The 14,198-nt window shown below is 38.0% G+C and overlaps 1 long non-coding RNA gene across 4 annotated transcripts in view; it reads left to right on the top strand.

Annotated features, from left to right (window-relative positions):
• The first annotated feature begins 6,177 nt into the window (after positions 1-6,177).
• The window catches only part of LOC119472654, a 13,073-nt gene continuing 5,052 nt past the window's right edge, over positions 6,178-14,198 (top strand). For 2 of the 4 annotated variants that reach the window (XR_005201817.1, XR_005201819.1), the window contains exons 1-2: positions 6,178-6,279; positions 9,269-9,370. This is a non-coding gene — a long non-coding RNA (uncharacterized LOC119472654). The remainder of the gene's footprint in view (positions 6,280-9,268; positions 9,371-14,198) is intronic. The other 2 variants (XR_005201820.1, XR_005201818.1) reach the window with 1 other exon arrangement.

Below are 14,198 nucleotides of genomic sequence, written 5' to 3'. Positions count from 1 at the left end.
TTTTTTTGAGACAGAGTCTTGCTCTTTGCTCTTTTGCCAGGCGCCAGGCTGGAGTGCAGTGGTGCAATCTCGGCTCACTGCAATCTCCACCTCCTGGCTTCAAGCAATTCCCCTGCCTCAGCCTCCCTAATAGCTGGGACTACAAGCACGCGCCACCATGCCCAGCTAATTTTTGTATTTTAGTAGAGATGGGGTTTCACCATGTTGGCCAGGGTGGTCTTGATCTCTTGACCTTGTGACCCACCCGCCTCGGCCTCCCAAAGTGCCGGGATTACAGGTGTGAGCCACCGCGCCCGGCCAAGAAAATCAGTTTTTGTTTTCACTACGTAATTCTCTACTTTGTTTTTAAAGATAGGGAATATGATTTCTCTTTTTTTTGGCAATAGTAACTTCTAAGAAGAGCATCTTTTCTCTCTATGAGCTAAGGAAGGGGACTAAATGGAGATATAGCTGTCCCCTTCCACCAACTGGGGTAAGAGGAGCAGCAGCAGTGAGCACTCCCTTCTCCCTCTGCCTTTCCTTTATCTGTCTCTGGGCACCAGCTTTTCCTTTGTCCCATGGACCATCTGTGTGCCTGCAAACATCTACGCAGACACCAGCAGATCCCAGCAATGGCCACAACAGCTGCCTGGTCCTTCCTAACTGAATGAAAACTCAAATTGCCAAGATTGCAAATAGTCTCCTTTTTTTTCCCCCATAGACATATGCTACCTGGAAGCCTTACAATAAATGTCATGTTTTCAGCAGCATTATCTAGACCCTCAGCAATTACTTGTATATGCATTTTTGTGCTTTAATCTGATTACTTATGATGGCATTTTCAAAATTTAAGTCTACAAACACCAATTTTGAGGAAAGTTAACAACTTTACCTAAATTTACTGAACATTTAGTATGTGTTTTACATGCGTTTTCTTATCCAATACTCACAAGTTTTTAAAGTTTTATTAGTTTGATTTCCATTTTGTGGATGAGAGAGGTGAGGACTAGAGAAGTCACATGGCTCAACAGTTTAACTGGGCAGAATTTGAACCAGGCAATGTGACTCCAGAGCTCATACTCTTAAACAATATAACACAGCTGTTAGGTAAAAAAGCATTTGTTGGGGGACAGAAGTGGTCAATGAATTCGCAAATGAAGACGTAAACCAAATTGAACAAACTTCTTTCCTACAGTGTTTCTCAGAGCATTTAATATACATGCCCATTAACCTTGACTTTCTAAGGTGGAATCTAATATGTGATATTTTTCAGATGTATTGATCCTCATAGATCTCTCATGTAATTAATGTTTCCTGAATAGCACTTTGGGAAAGACTGCCTTGGTATGTATTTTTAGAAGCAGAATTGTTGGGTCAACCCAATTACGCTTTCCACTGATTCTTTTTAAAATTATGAATGAGTCACTATTCTTTAGGAAATGAGAATCTCAGAGGTTAATGATCCCCTCAGGGGGTGATGGGAAACTGTAGCTTGACTCAAGAAAATATAGCAGGGGAAATATATGTGAATAACCATATTATAGTCTACACTATTTATATATAACTATATGATAAAATAGAGTAGACAGAGTCGTGTAATTGAGTTGCGAGTTTATTATTATTTTTATTTCCTTTTTTTTTTTTTAAATTTTGAGACAGGGTCTCACTCTGTCACCCAGGCTGGAGTGCAGTGGCATGATCATGGCTTACTGCAGGCTTGATCTTCTAGGCTCAAGAGATTCTCCCACCTCAGCCTCCCAAGTTGCTGGGACTACAGGTGAATGCCACCATGCCTGGCCAATTTTTTATTTTTTGTAGAGATAGGGGTCTCGCTATGTTGTCCAGGTTGGTCTTGAACTCCTGAGCTCAAATGATCTTTCTGCCTCAGCCTCCCAAAGTGTTGGGATTACAGGCATACCCAGTCTTTTCTTTTTCTTTCTATACTCCACTTCTAGGAGAAAGAGCAGAGTGAGAAAAAAAAAGATGATGCTAATGCTCAATATTTACAGTGTGCAGAGTACTCTGTTATGTATTGTCTCATTTGACTCTAACAACACACTTTAGAGGAAATGCAATGTGACCAAAAAGGTTTACTTGCCAGGAAATGGTAGACCTGGGATTCAAACTTGAGGCTCTGACTTCCAGTTTAATTATTCTTTTACAATTTCGGTAGTACTTTCAAAAATTAAATTCCAGGGGTGTCTTTTAATTAAGTAATATTCAAGCCAATGTTTAATACCTCCAAATTTTATGGTCCAAAAAAGCTGCTGATCAGACCAAAGATCCTGGTGCTAAAGGGAGAGGCTCAGCCTCCAAGTGCTTGAGCCTGAATGTCTGTTTCAAACGCTGGCTCTGCCTCTCACCATTGTTTTAGTACTGGGAAAATAATTTCACCTCTTATTAAGTTACCTTGTCACCAAAAGAAAATGAAATTATATTTAGTAAATTGCACCTGCAAAGACAGACAAATGGCCAACATGTTTTTTTTGGTTTAAGCTTTCAGAAAAAGGATTAACATAAGATTTTTCATTAACATTCAGTTAATGAGAAATATTTAACTATCCATAGTGGCTTGTTTCTCCAAACACTTTTATCAATTAGTGTTTAACTTTCTCCAGCAACTTTCCTGATTTATACCTGCTGTGGTTTGAACATTTGTGTTCTCTCCAAAATTCATATGTTGAAACTTAATCACCAGTGTGATTGGGGAAGGTGGGAAGGAATCATTTACTATAGAAACTGGGGTTCTGTGTGTAATGTCAATGTAGTCTTTAGGGCTCAGATGAGGGACTGTAGGCTATTTGTGCTGAGTCAAAAGACTCTGTGCCAAGTGCAGGGCCAAGGCATGTGTATAGTCTGGATTTATAGGCAGAAATGACATAAATCATAATCTAAGAAAGTAGAAGTGTCCAGGTCAGCAGCAAAGATTGTATATCAAACACTGGCCGGAATCCAAAGTGATTTCCTCCTCTGGCCAAGACTAATCCTTGTTCCTGTTAGATGAGCAATGACACACAAATTTCAGTATAAGAGAACCAGAGACCAAGCAAAGAGTTATTTTGTGTTTCAGTTATTCTCTACTCAAAACAGGATGATATCCAACACTCTTTTAGTATAAAAACCATCAGAAAACTAGGAATAGAAGAAAACTTCTGTAACATGAAAGAAATCATTTACGAAAAACCCACAGCTAACATCATAGTCGATGGTGAAAGGCTGAAAACTTTCCCACTAATATCAGGAAAAAGAGAAGAATGTTCACTTACAGCCCTGCTACTCAACATTGTATTTGAAGTTCTAGCTAGAGTGAATTGATGAGAAAAAGAAATACAAGGCACCCACGTTGGAAAAAAATAAGTAAAATTATTTTTATTCACAGATGTCATTACTCTATGTACAGAAAATCCCAAATAATGATCAAGAAAACCGCCAGAACTAAGAAACAAATTCAGGAAAGTTATAGAGTACAAGGTCAACTCACACACGCGCACACACACACACACCCCAATTGTGTTTTTACACAAGAGCAATGAGCAGTCTGGAGAAGAAATTAAGAAAGCAATTCCATTTACAACAGCATCTAAAAGAATAAAGGAACCAGGAATAAATTTAACCAAGGAGGTAAAAGACTTGGACATTTAAAACTAGAAAACATTTCTGAACTATATTAAAGAAAATCTAAATAAATGGAAAGACATTTCATGTTCATGGAAAGATTTACATTGCTAAGATGTCAATATGACTCAAAGCCATTTACAGATTCAATGTAATTCTTATCAAAATCTTAATAGCTTTTTCTTTTTTTCCTGTTTTTGCAGAAATGGGAAAGCCCATGCTTGCATCATATGGACTTGCAAGGGGCCCTGAGTTGCTAAGACAATCTCTATTAAAGAAGAACAAAGTTAGAGTACTCACACTTTCTGATTTAAAAACTTACTTTAAAATTTAATTTTCCGATTTAAAAGCTATTGAAATCAAAACGGTATGGTGCTGGCATAAAAATAGGTAAATATATATACAAATGGAATAGAATTGTGAGCCCAGAAGTAACCCAAACATTTACGGCCAATTTATTTTGACAAAGGTACCAAGACCATTTAATGAAGAAAGAATAATCTCTTCAACAGATGGTGCTGGGACAGCTAGATTTCCACATGCAAAAGAATGAAATTTGGCTCCTACTTCATCCTATATACAAAAATGTACTAAAAATAGACCAACAACCTAAATATAAGAACTAAAATGATAAAACTCTTAGAAGAAAACATAGGGATAAATCTTCATGACCTTATTTGTCAGTGAATTCTTAGATATGGCACAAAACACATGGGGGACAAAAGAGAAAACAGATAAATTGTACTTCATTCAAGTTAAACACATTTGTGAATCAAAGGACATTATTAAGAAAGTGTAAAGACAACCTATAGAATGGGAGAAAATATTAAATATTTGCCAATCATATATCTGATGAGTTTAATATACAGAATATAGAAAGAACTCCTACAATTCAATAACAAAAAGACAACCCAAGTTAACAAACGGGCAAAGGACTTAAATAGATATTTCTCTAAAGAGAATAAACACACGATCAATAAGCACATGAAAAGATGCCCAACTCATTAGCCATTAGGAGAGTGCAAATACAATTCATCACGAGATACCACTTCACACCTACTGGGATAGCTATACAACACGCACATACGCACTCACACCCCTCCCAGAATATAACAAGTGTTGGCAAGGATGTGGAGAAATTGGAACCCGTGTATATTGCTAGTGGGACTATCAAGTGGTACAGTCACTGTGGAAACAGTTTTTGAGTTCCTCAAAAAGCTAAACACAGAATGATCATGTGACTCAGCAATTCCACTCCTCGTAAAATATCTAGAATAAGCAAATTCACGGGGACAGAAAGTAAAAGAGAGGTTACTAGGAAATGAGGGGAAGGGAAATGGGAGGTCACTGCTTAATGGATACAGAGGTTTTGCCTGGGCTGAAAAAGTTTTGGAAAATAGTGATGATGGTTGCATAACATTGTGAATGTAATTAATGCCAACGAATTGCACACTTAAAATTAGTAAAAATTGTAAATTATATGTTCTATATATTTACCACTATATATTTTTGTACAATAAGAATATAGAAAATGTTTGAGCAATATTATTTAGGTAAGCTAAGAGGGCAGGTAAATATCAGAAAAAAATCTGTGTTTTAGGGTCTTACAATTTTAAGATGAGAAAATCTAAATAAATCATTCAGTAAAAAAACCCAAACATTGTTATATACCATTCAGATACCATCACATGTTTTGAACCCCTGATTTCTTTTTTATTCATCAGTTTAAGCACATCTATAGGCTCTGGGTTCTAACAAGTCTGGGCTTGAAAGGAATGTGAGCTACTCTGGCCATTTTTTTTCTTCCTACTGCCTGTGTAATTCTGGTATATTCTGGCCATTTTTGATTAACAGTGACGGCATCTGTTACTTCATTAGTGGGGCTTAATGAACAGGTGCCACTCTGTTATTTAGTTGCAACATTAAACAGAAAGCTGAGAAACTTTTGGACATAGATTTCCCATAAGAAAGTTATCCTTTCCATGATTTCAGTAATATGAAATTTTTCTTTCTGAGCAAAAAGTGAACATGGAACTTGGCATGACTTCCTTGAGACTATTAACCATCACCATTTATTGTTTTCGTTATTTTTTTTTCAATAGGGTCTATAAACAGGAGTTTGGTCAAGAGTTTCAGAGTAAATAGTGATGTAGGAAATACGGTTGTCTGGGTCCTAGGGGTTGGAACAAAGGATGTTTGGGGCTGAGACAGGATCGAGGCAGTGGGCCCTGTGTGAGAAATCTGGGCAGCTGGGCAGAACCCAGCTACTGGGTGCCTGAGCAACAGGTCATTTGCTGGGAGAGAGGAGGATGACAAGCAGCAAAGCTAATCATGGTACTCAGTCAATCTTGTGATTTGCCCGAAATCCTTCTTAAAGAATGAAATGCATTTAAATAAATGAGAAATACTTCTTCCTCCATGGAGGTAAACTTAAATATAGTTGAACCTACAGGTGAGAGCAAGGAGAGAGCCTGGGCTAAAGGAAATCGGTATAGGAAGAATCATAAATGCTCTTACGTTTGTGAAAACATTGTCAGTGGTAAGGCACTAATCAAACCTCAGTGCTCTGGTTGTTCACAGAATTTAAGGGATATTCCTTAGTAAAATGTTCTGATCATCTTGGAAGCCCTGCTGGTAAAACAAAGATGAAAATATCTTCATTTATCACTATATTACATCAACACGGTAAGAAATGGAGGGCTAAGAGGAAAAAAACAAAGGTTTAAATGGTATGTTTTTAATCTAGAAAAAAGAAAACCTCCCTGGTTTTAATTACAAATTTTAGGCTTTAAAAAATGAGTTTATCATTTGCAGTCTCAGGGAGAAAATATTCCCCAGAAAATAAAGAAGACACCCTGCATAACGTAGCCCCAAATAGATCTGGGGCTGTTTGAATAAAGAAGGGTATTTATTTGATGTCTCTGCTCACTTGCTTTCGTAGCCAAGAGCCACATAGAGTGTTTACTATATGCTCAGAAATGTTCTAGGGACTTTAAGAGTATCAAGTTATTTAATGCTGTCTCTGAGTGAGGTACTGCTGTCATCTCCACCCTGGAGATGAGGAAAATGAAACACTGAGAGATCAAACAACTTGCCCAAAAGCCCACAACAAGCCACCGTCAGCGTTAAAACACAATGTCCACATCCAGAGTCCACACTCCCAGCTGCTGCGTTATGCTACCTCTCACAACTAAAAGGAAAGGCCTTGACTGGTGCAAAGAAATGATGCCGAATCGGCGCTTCCAAAGTGTGATCTCAAAGACACTGGTCCCTCAGTGTGTTTCATGGCTCTGGTGAAATGCTGAATATTACACATTGCTCTTCCCCACATTCACTGCAGAACCACAGTAAGTACTAGTATTAAAGGGTGTGAACGTTTTGTCATAAATAAATCTTTTAATAACACTGGCATACACCCAGTACAGGATCTTTGTTTGTATAATATCTTATTACTGTATCTCAAAATCAGTATTATACGGATGACACTTTGAGAAATATTGCCTTAAAAAAGAAAAATGCTGTGGTCATCACTGGCCATGCTCCAAAAATACTTGTTGCTAACACTTTCTTTGACTAATGCAAAGCTGGAAGCCTAATTTTGAGAATCATGTGTACTAGGCAAGGCAATCCCATTATTTCAATTTAGTGAAATGAGCCTTAAAGATAATACCATACATTGTTCCTTGATCAAGAAAATATTATCCAAATTTGATTTTTCTTTAAAAATCTTTTCTAATTCTTAATTTTCGTGGGTACCTAGTAGGTGTGTATATTTATGGGGCACATGAGATGTTTTCATACAGGCATGCAATGTGAAATAAGCACCTTATGGGGCACGGGGTGTCCATCTCCTCAAGCATTTATCCTTTAAGTTATAAACAATCCAGTTACACTGTTTGTTTGTAAATGTACAGTTAAGTTATTATTGACTATGGTCACCTTACTGTGCTATCAAACAGTAGGTCTTATTTATTCTTTCTATGCTTTTGTGCCCATTAACCCACTAATTATTTTTATCCATTAACACATTAACCTATTCATTACCCATTACCCATTAATTTTTCTGGGCTTTGAGATCTCTTTTCCATCTGCTTTTATTTTATTTTACTTTTCTCATTTTCTTCTGGTCTTATGTTAGCCTGGACTGGCTTTGGTCAGCTTCTTATTTCAGGACATTTTACTGCTTACAGATTATTTTGGGCCCCAGCTAATGAAATCTTTCAAAATTCACTTAAAAGAGCTCATTTTCATCAGCTGATTTTCATGAGTTTTTTTCCATACAGAAAATATGACAGATTACTTGTCTTTAAATATGTATAAGCAGCTTAAGTCTGTTCTCTGGATACTTCAGTGATGGGGAAGGGAGATGGTTAGATCCTCTCTTTTTGGCTAAAAGAGTAATTTCTGACCTGGTTGCTGAACTGAAAATGGATTTCCCAAAATGGTCAGAAATCTGAGCCCTGTGAAAATTCCACCCTCTTCCCCCTACTCTCCTGAATAACCCTCTGCCCCATTTCTCAGGATCTGGCCCTTTTAAACCACCATATTCTATATTTATAGCCTTTATACTGCTTTCTGTATGACTGATATTACTATTAGGTAACAATTTTCAATGGCAGTTTAAAAAATTATGTAATTCTGTAAATACTCTTTCTCCATTAATGTTGTGACAGATTTATGAATGTCAAAGCCATACTTCTTTATAGAAATGAATTTAAGGACACAAGTTCCATAAGTGACCATAAAATTATGGCATAATTCACAAGCCACAGAAATAAATTCGTCTCACTGTCTCACAGTCATATCACAAGTGAGCTTTTTGCTTTGAGATGGCAGAAGTTTTGGGGGCCGTAAATGCCTTCCTATTTTTTAAAATGCTTATGTTTACCTGTGTGGGCTTAGTCCTTGTTTCACGTGAGGGCTAACAGTGTATTTCTTGCCATGCTACAGCCCAAACTGGAATTTCCTGTAACCCAGTCATAGGCTATGTGTTTATGAGTATGTATATGTGCGTGTATGTGTTTATAAGTAAAAGAATGTGTGGGCTGGGCGTGGCGGCTCACACCTGTAATCCGAAGACTTTGGAAGGCCGAGGAGAGCGGATCATGAGGTCAAGAGATTTACACTGTTCTGGCCGACACGGTGCAACCCTATCTCTATTAAAAATACAAAAAATTAGCTGGACCTGGTTGCGCAGCCTGTAGTCCCAGTTACTCAGGAGGCTGAGGCAGGAGAATTGCTTGAACCCAGGAGGCGGAGGTTGCAGTGAGCCGAGATCGCACCACTGCACTCAAGCCTGGTGACAGTGAGACTCTGTCTCAAAAAAAAAAAAAAAAAAGATAAATAATGTTTAAAGGTAAAACAGTGAGACATATCGTTCATAAATCCACTACCATAAACAGTCACTATTAATACTTCAGTGACTCTTCTTGCAGTATTTTTTCTACCATACCCTTGCAGCACTGAGTACAGCATTGTTTTTTGTTCCTGTTGTTAATTCGTAGGTAAAACCTTTTCTCCCTTAAATTTCAATTTCTTTAATTATTATCGAGCCTGTCTGTTTCTCCTAAACAAATTACAGCTCCATGTTTTCTTTTTTTCATGTTCTTTGTCCATATGATAAACATTTTTTTGTACATTCATGTATGAAATTTTGTTTTTCTCATCCATTAAGGACAGGCTGTGTTTGCACCTTGGTTCCACCATTCAGTGACTGTGTGTCTTGGACAGCTTACTTAAACTTGCCGCATTTTTGGCTTCTCATCTGTGAAGTGAGGTTAGTAGCCTCTACCTTCCAGGGCTTGTATAAACATTAAATGAGTAAAACATGTGAGGCACAGTGTCTGGCTGCCGTAAGCACAACGCTGTGTGTTCACCATCCATTTCACTTTCCTTGGCTTGGAGCTGAACTAGGCTGTCCCGCTCCCCATGGACACGTCACCTGAGGACTGCCGCAGGTGGGTCTTTATTCCATCCACATTGCTAGAAGTGAACGACTCTGACAGGATAAAGTCTCAGGATGGAAAGAAGGTGTTTCCCCAAAGCATCACGTGGAGGAAAGCCACGAAGAAAAGCCACCTGACCCTTATCAGAGTCTACTGATATCGATTAGATTGTTTTTCAGAAAGCCACTGGATTTGGGGGTTTACTGATGGCAGCAGCTAGAAGTATTTACTCTGCAATACACTTGCACATGGTAAACACTTGAGGAATAGACGCTATCGACACTGCTATTATTATTCACAATAAAAAGGGATGGCCAGTGTTAACCTTAGACTTGAATCATACTAAATATTAATTGGTCAGATGGATTTAAAACAATTTCCTTCACTCTGAAACTTTCTCTCCTTATCCCATTTTTTTTTCCAGCTGTGTCTCACCCTTACCTCATTAAAAAAGGCATTTTATGTCCTTAGGAGGCTGTGTTCATAAGACTTATGAAGTACAGTAAGCATTTTATATTTTATTATAATCAGTTCCATTTCTTTAAGACCTCTACCTAACCTGTGCTCCTTAAAGCCACTAGTTCTTATTCATCTGCACGATTGCAGTTATGAAAAAGAAATTAATACAATATGTGGGTGAAAGGTACTGATTAGAAATGTTTTATCTACAGTCATAAATCTATTTGGACATAATTTTGCATATTTATAGACTATCAAACTTATGTGCATGGACATGTGATCCCGTTGAAGTATTGCAAGTTATTCACAGACAAATGAGTAGGTATAAGATGCCTAAAGTATTATGAGCTAGAACAGTTTAACTTCGTTTACAAAGCCCCACATATTCCATGTGTGTATTTCTGGGAATGAGAAATAACTTCAGAGTGCTCTGATATCAAGTATTCTGTTATGTTTTTTACAGGTTTTCCACAAGGACCCATTTAGTGGCTAGCATTGTGTGACTCTGACAGGACCCGCGGAGGCGAATGAACGTGTTGGGATGGCTGGCTGTTCTTAGTTGAATTAAATTACGGTTCTTCACAGTGACCTCTGGGGGATTCTTCTACACTCGCTTCAATCCACCGGTTCCTTCCCTTCTCATCTATTCTTTCCCAGATTTCTCACAAAGGCAAAAATGGCCCAAAGGGCGTTGCTGTATCACTAGGTGTTGGGAGGCTGAAGTACTGATGGTTCCCTTTCTTGGGATTTATTTCAGTGTGGTCATGACTAATTGACTTAAAATGGGAGTGAGGGGGACTTCTTGTCAGCAAATGAGGCATATTTAGGGTTGATGGTTTCCTACTCACAAAAAAAGGCACATCAAACTTAATGTAAGACACCAGGCACAACTGCTAAGCACAATTAGTAAATGGGTAATTGCATTTTCATATGATCTCATTTGACCCTCATAGCAGCCTTTCCTGTGACATGGCAAGAAAATAGTATTATCTTCCTTTTATTGAAGAGAATACAATCAGAGATGGTAAGATAATAAGAGCCAGTATGCCCTGCTTAAAGCTGAATCTACACCATGCTAATATTCCAAAACAGCATGAAGAACCTACTATTGCCAAGTGCCACTGCAATTGCCGTGTGACCTTAGGCAAGTTACTTAATCTATCTGTGCCTCAGTTTTATCATCTGTAAAATGGGATAAGAATACTGACTTTATGGGGTTGTGGGAGGGTTACGTAAGTCAACATACATGGTGTTCTGAGAACAGCTCTGGTCATAATATGTATTCAATAAGTATAAGCTATTATAATATATTGTGGAAATAAAAATTATCACTCCTAATTAGTAAGCGAAAGAATTTGGTTTTAAAACAAGGTTTTCTACCTCTAAATCCAGTGTTCTTTTAATCATAGTACAGCTGTCTCACACTACCTTACTGTTCTCCCAAAGCCAGTTAGGTGTCATACAGCACCATGGGAATAAAGTTAGTATTATGTCTTATATCAATATCATCAATTTAGTGCTAAAATGCTAATTGCTACTTAAATATCATAAACACACACTAATGTACATGGTATTTTTATTCACCTTTAAAGATTTGTAAACTAAAATCCATTCTCTTAGTTTACTTTTGAGTAGATATTTTTAAGGGACAGTGTCTCACTCTGTCACCCAGGCTGGGATGCGGGGACCTAATCATAGCTCACTGCAGCCTCAAACTCCTGGGCAATCCCACCTTAGCCTCCCAAAGCCTTGAGTAGAATTTCCTGTAAATATTCTGGAAGGAATTTTTCTAACATTAGAAGCCAAGGTAAGCACATCTTGATTTGGGGACTTAAAACATACTCGGAAACTTGAATAATAATCCCTTATTTTAAAAAAAACTTCACATGGTTTGGGGGACCATGTGAAGGTTTGTTATATCATATAGGTGAACTTGTGTCATGGGGTTTGTTGTAAAGATTATTTAACCATCCAGACATTAAGCCTAGCAACCAATAGTTTGTTATTTTTTTCTGCTTTCTCCTTCCTCCCACCCTCACCCTCAAGTACATCACAGTGTGTTGTTCCCTTCTTGGTGTTCATGAGTTCTCATTATTTAGCTCCCATTTATAAGTGAGAGCATGTGGTATTTGGTTTTCTATTCCTGTGTTAGTTTGCTAAGGATAATGGCCTCCAGCTCCATCCATGTTCCTGCAAAATACATGATCTTGTTCTTTTTTATGGCTGCATAGTATTCCATGGTATATATGTACCGAATTTTCTTTATCCAATACCCAGAGGAATATAAATCATGCATCATAAAGTCACGCACACATGAATGTTCACTGGATAAGAATTCGTATTCATTGGTTTATTCACTCAAGAAGTATTTACTGAGTTCTTCCTACATGTAAGGATTCTGTTATTCTCTATGAAGATGAAGAAGTGTCTTAAAGTTTCCTGCCCTCAAAAGAAGAAAACATAATAATTTTGCTTGACATTTCCAACAGTGCTAACAATATATGAGGAGAGATAAATAACTGGATTTTTCCTAAATGGTTTTTTAAAAGAGGGTGTGAAAAGGATGATCGTGTTAGTGCTTCTCTAATTAGCATGTATTAAAACTGAGGTTCTTCACAAAATAATAGTCCTCCCTGCAAAACGTACAGCTCATCTTAATTCCTCAAATATTTGTTATTGACACAGCATATCACTAGGTGGACATAGTCCTTGTCCTCTAGCAACCTGCGGGATAGGAGAGCAGATAATACCAGGCAGAAAATGATCCACGGTTTTCAAATGGTATGTATGTAGAGAAAGGTAATGTTGAAGTGGTAGAAGTAACCAAAGTTTTAGAGAACAGGTGGTAGGTCCACAGGGTCTTGAAAAGCAAGTAGAATTTTGACAAGTGCTATTGTTGCATAGAGTAGAAAAATTTAGCATGCGACAGAGCTGCTGTGCTGTCCAACATGGCAGCCACCAGCCACATGCTGCTATTTAAATTTAAACTGGTTACAATAAAACAAGATAAAAAAATCAGTTCGTTGGTCACACCAGTCACCTTTCAAATGCTTTATAGGCACCTGTGGCTACAGGCTACGACTGGGCAGCACAGAGGAGAGTATGTCTATTGTAACAGAAATATCTTTTGGAAGGGGTGCTATCAGACTGGGAATGAAGAAAGGTCAGGAGGTGGAAATAATGAATTATCTAAATTTCTGTTCAAGCCCTTAGACAAAACCCCAGAAATAATAATATATCCATGTATTTCCTCCCCAAATCTAAATTGGAAATACATGCCTATGTAAGGATCAATGACTCGATTGTTTCAGTGGCTGGTCTGGTTCAATAATCATGCTGAGCTCATACGATAAATCAATAATGAAGACATAAAACTCAACAGGCCTATCTAATTGCTTCATGTATCTGAGCATGCAGATCGCAGTGGCTGAAAGCCAGGCCCCAGGGCACAGCCAAGTGTGGGTGCTGCTGCTTCTGCTGGCAGGAGCCTGTTGTCTGAGTGGGTCTCAGTGGCTTGGGGCTGTCACAGTTGCAGTTCACTAAGAGCATGTCCAATATCAAATTATTTACTTCTTTGGAAATAGTGACAGCATCCATTGCAAGCCTAAAAGGTAGTTAGAGACTTGAGGAACTAAACTCTAAGCAGCAAGTCCTGCTCTGTGAATATGGATGAATTGAGTAATGTGTGGCTACAATCACTGATAAACTTGTGAAGTGCAAACTTCATCATTTTGATAAGAGCTTCTGTTTGTTCTGTCAGAAGGGAGGCTTGGCTCGGCCTCCTAAGGTTGTAGGGGGGTTTTTACAAAGCCATCCAGGCAAAGGTTTCTTTTTCCTTGAGGTACAAATGTGTATAGGGCCAGGAAATCATGTAACAAAGCTTAAGAAGTCTACGGGTTTTTGAGGACTTAATCTGGGGCGAGAATTGCCTTCTCAGATACCTTAACTCCCAAGAAGTGAGTGCTCGTGAACAGAACTGGTGGGAGCCTCCATCTGCTGGTCTTAACCTTTGGATACAGTGTGCAAGTTTCATGACAGAATCATTAAGATAATCAAACTGTCCTGATTCTGGTGCGATTCATGGATGCACTGGTAAATTTAGGTAAAGCGAAACTTACCGCATAGTTTCTGTTCTTTAAAATAAATTGGAAATTAGAGACTAAAAAAAAAAAAGAAAGAAAAAGAAATCTATGGGACTCT

Source organism: Cebus imitator, unplaced genomic scaffold, assembly GCF_001604975.1.
Source record: "Cebus imitator isolate Cc_AM_T3 unplaced genomic scaffold, Cebus_imitator-1.0 Scaffold111, whole genome shotgun sequence".
NCBI classification, from domain to species: Eukaryota; Metazoa; Chordata; class Mammalia; order Primates; family Cebidae; genus Cebus; species Cebus imitator.
Note: the sequence above shows the minus strand (reverse complement) of the source record. Positions and strands in the feature narration are given on the sequence as shown.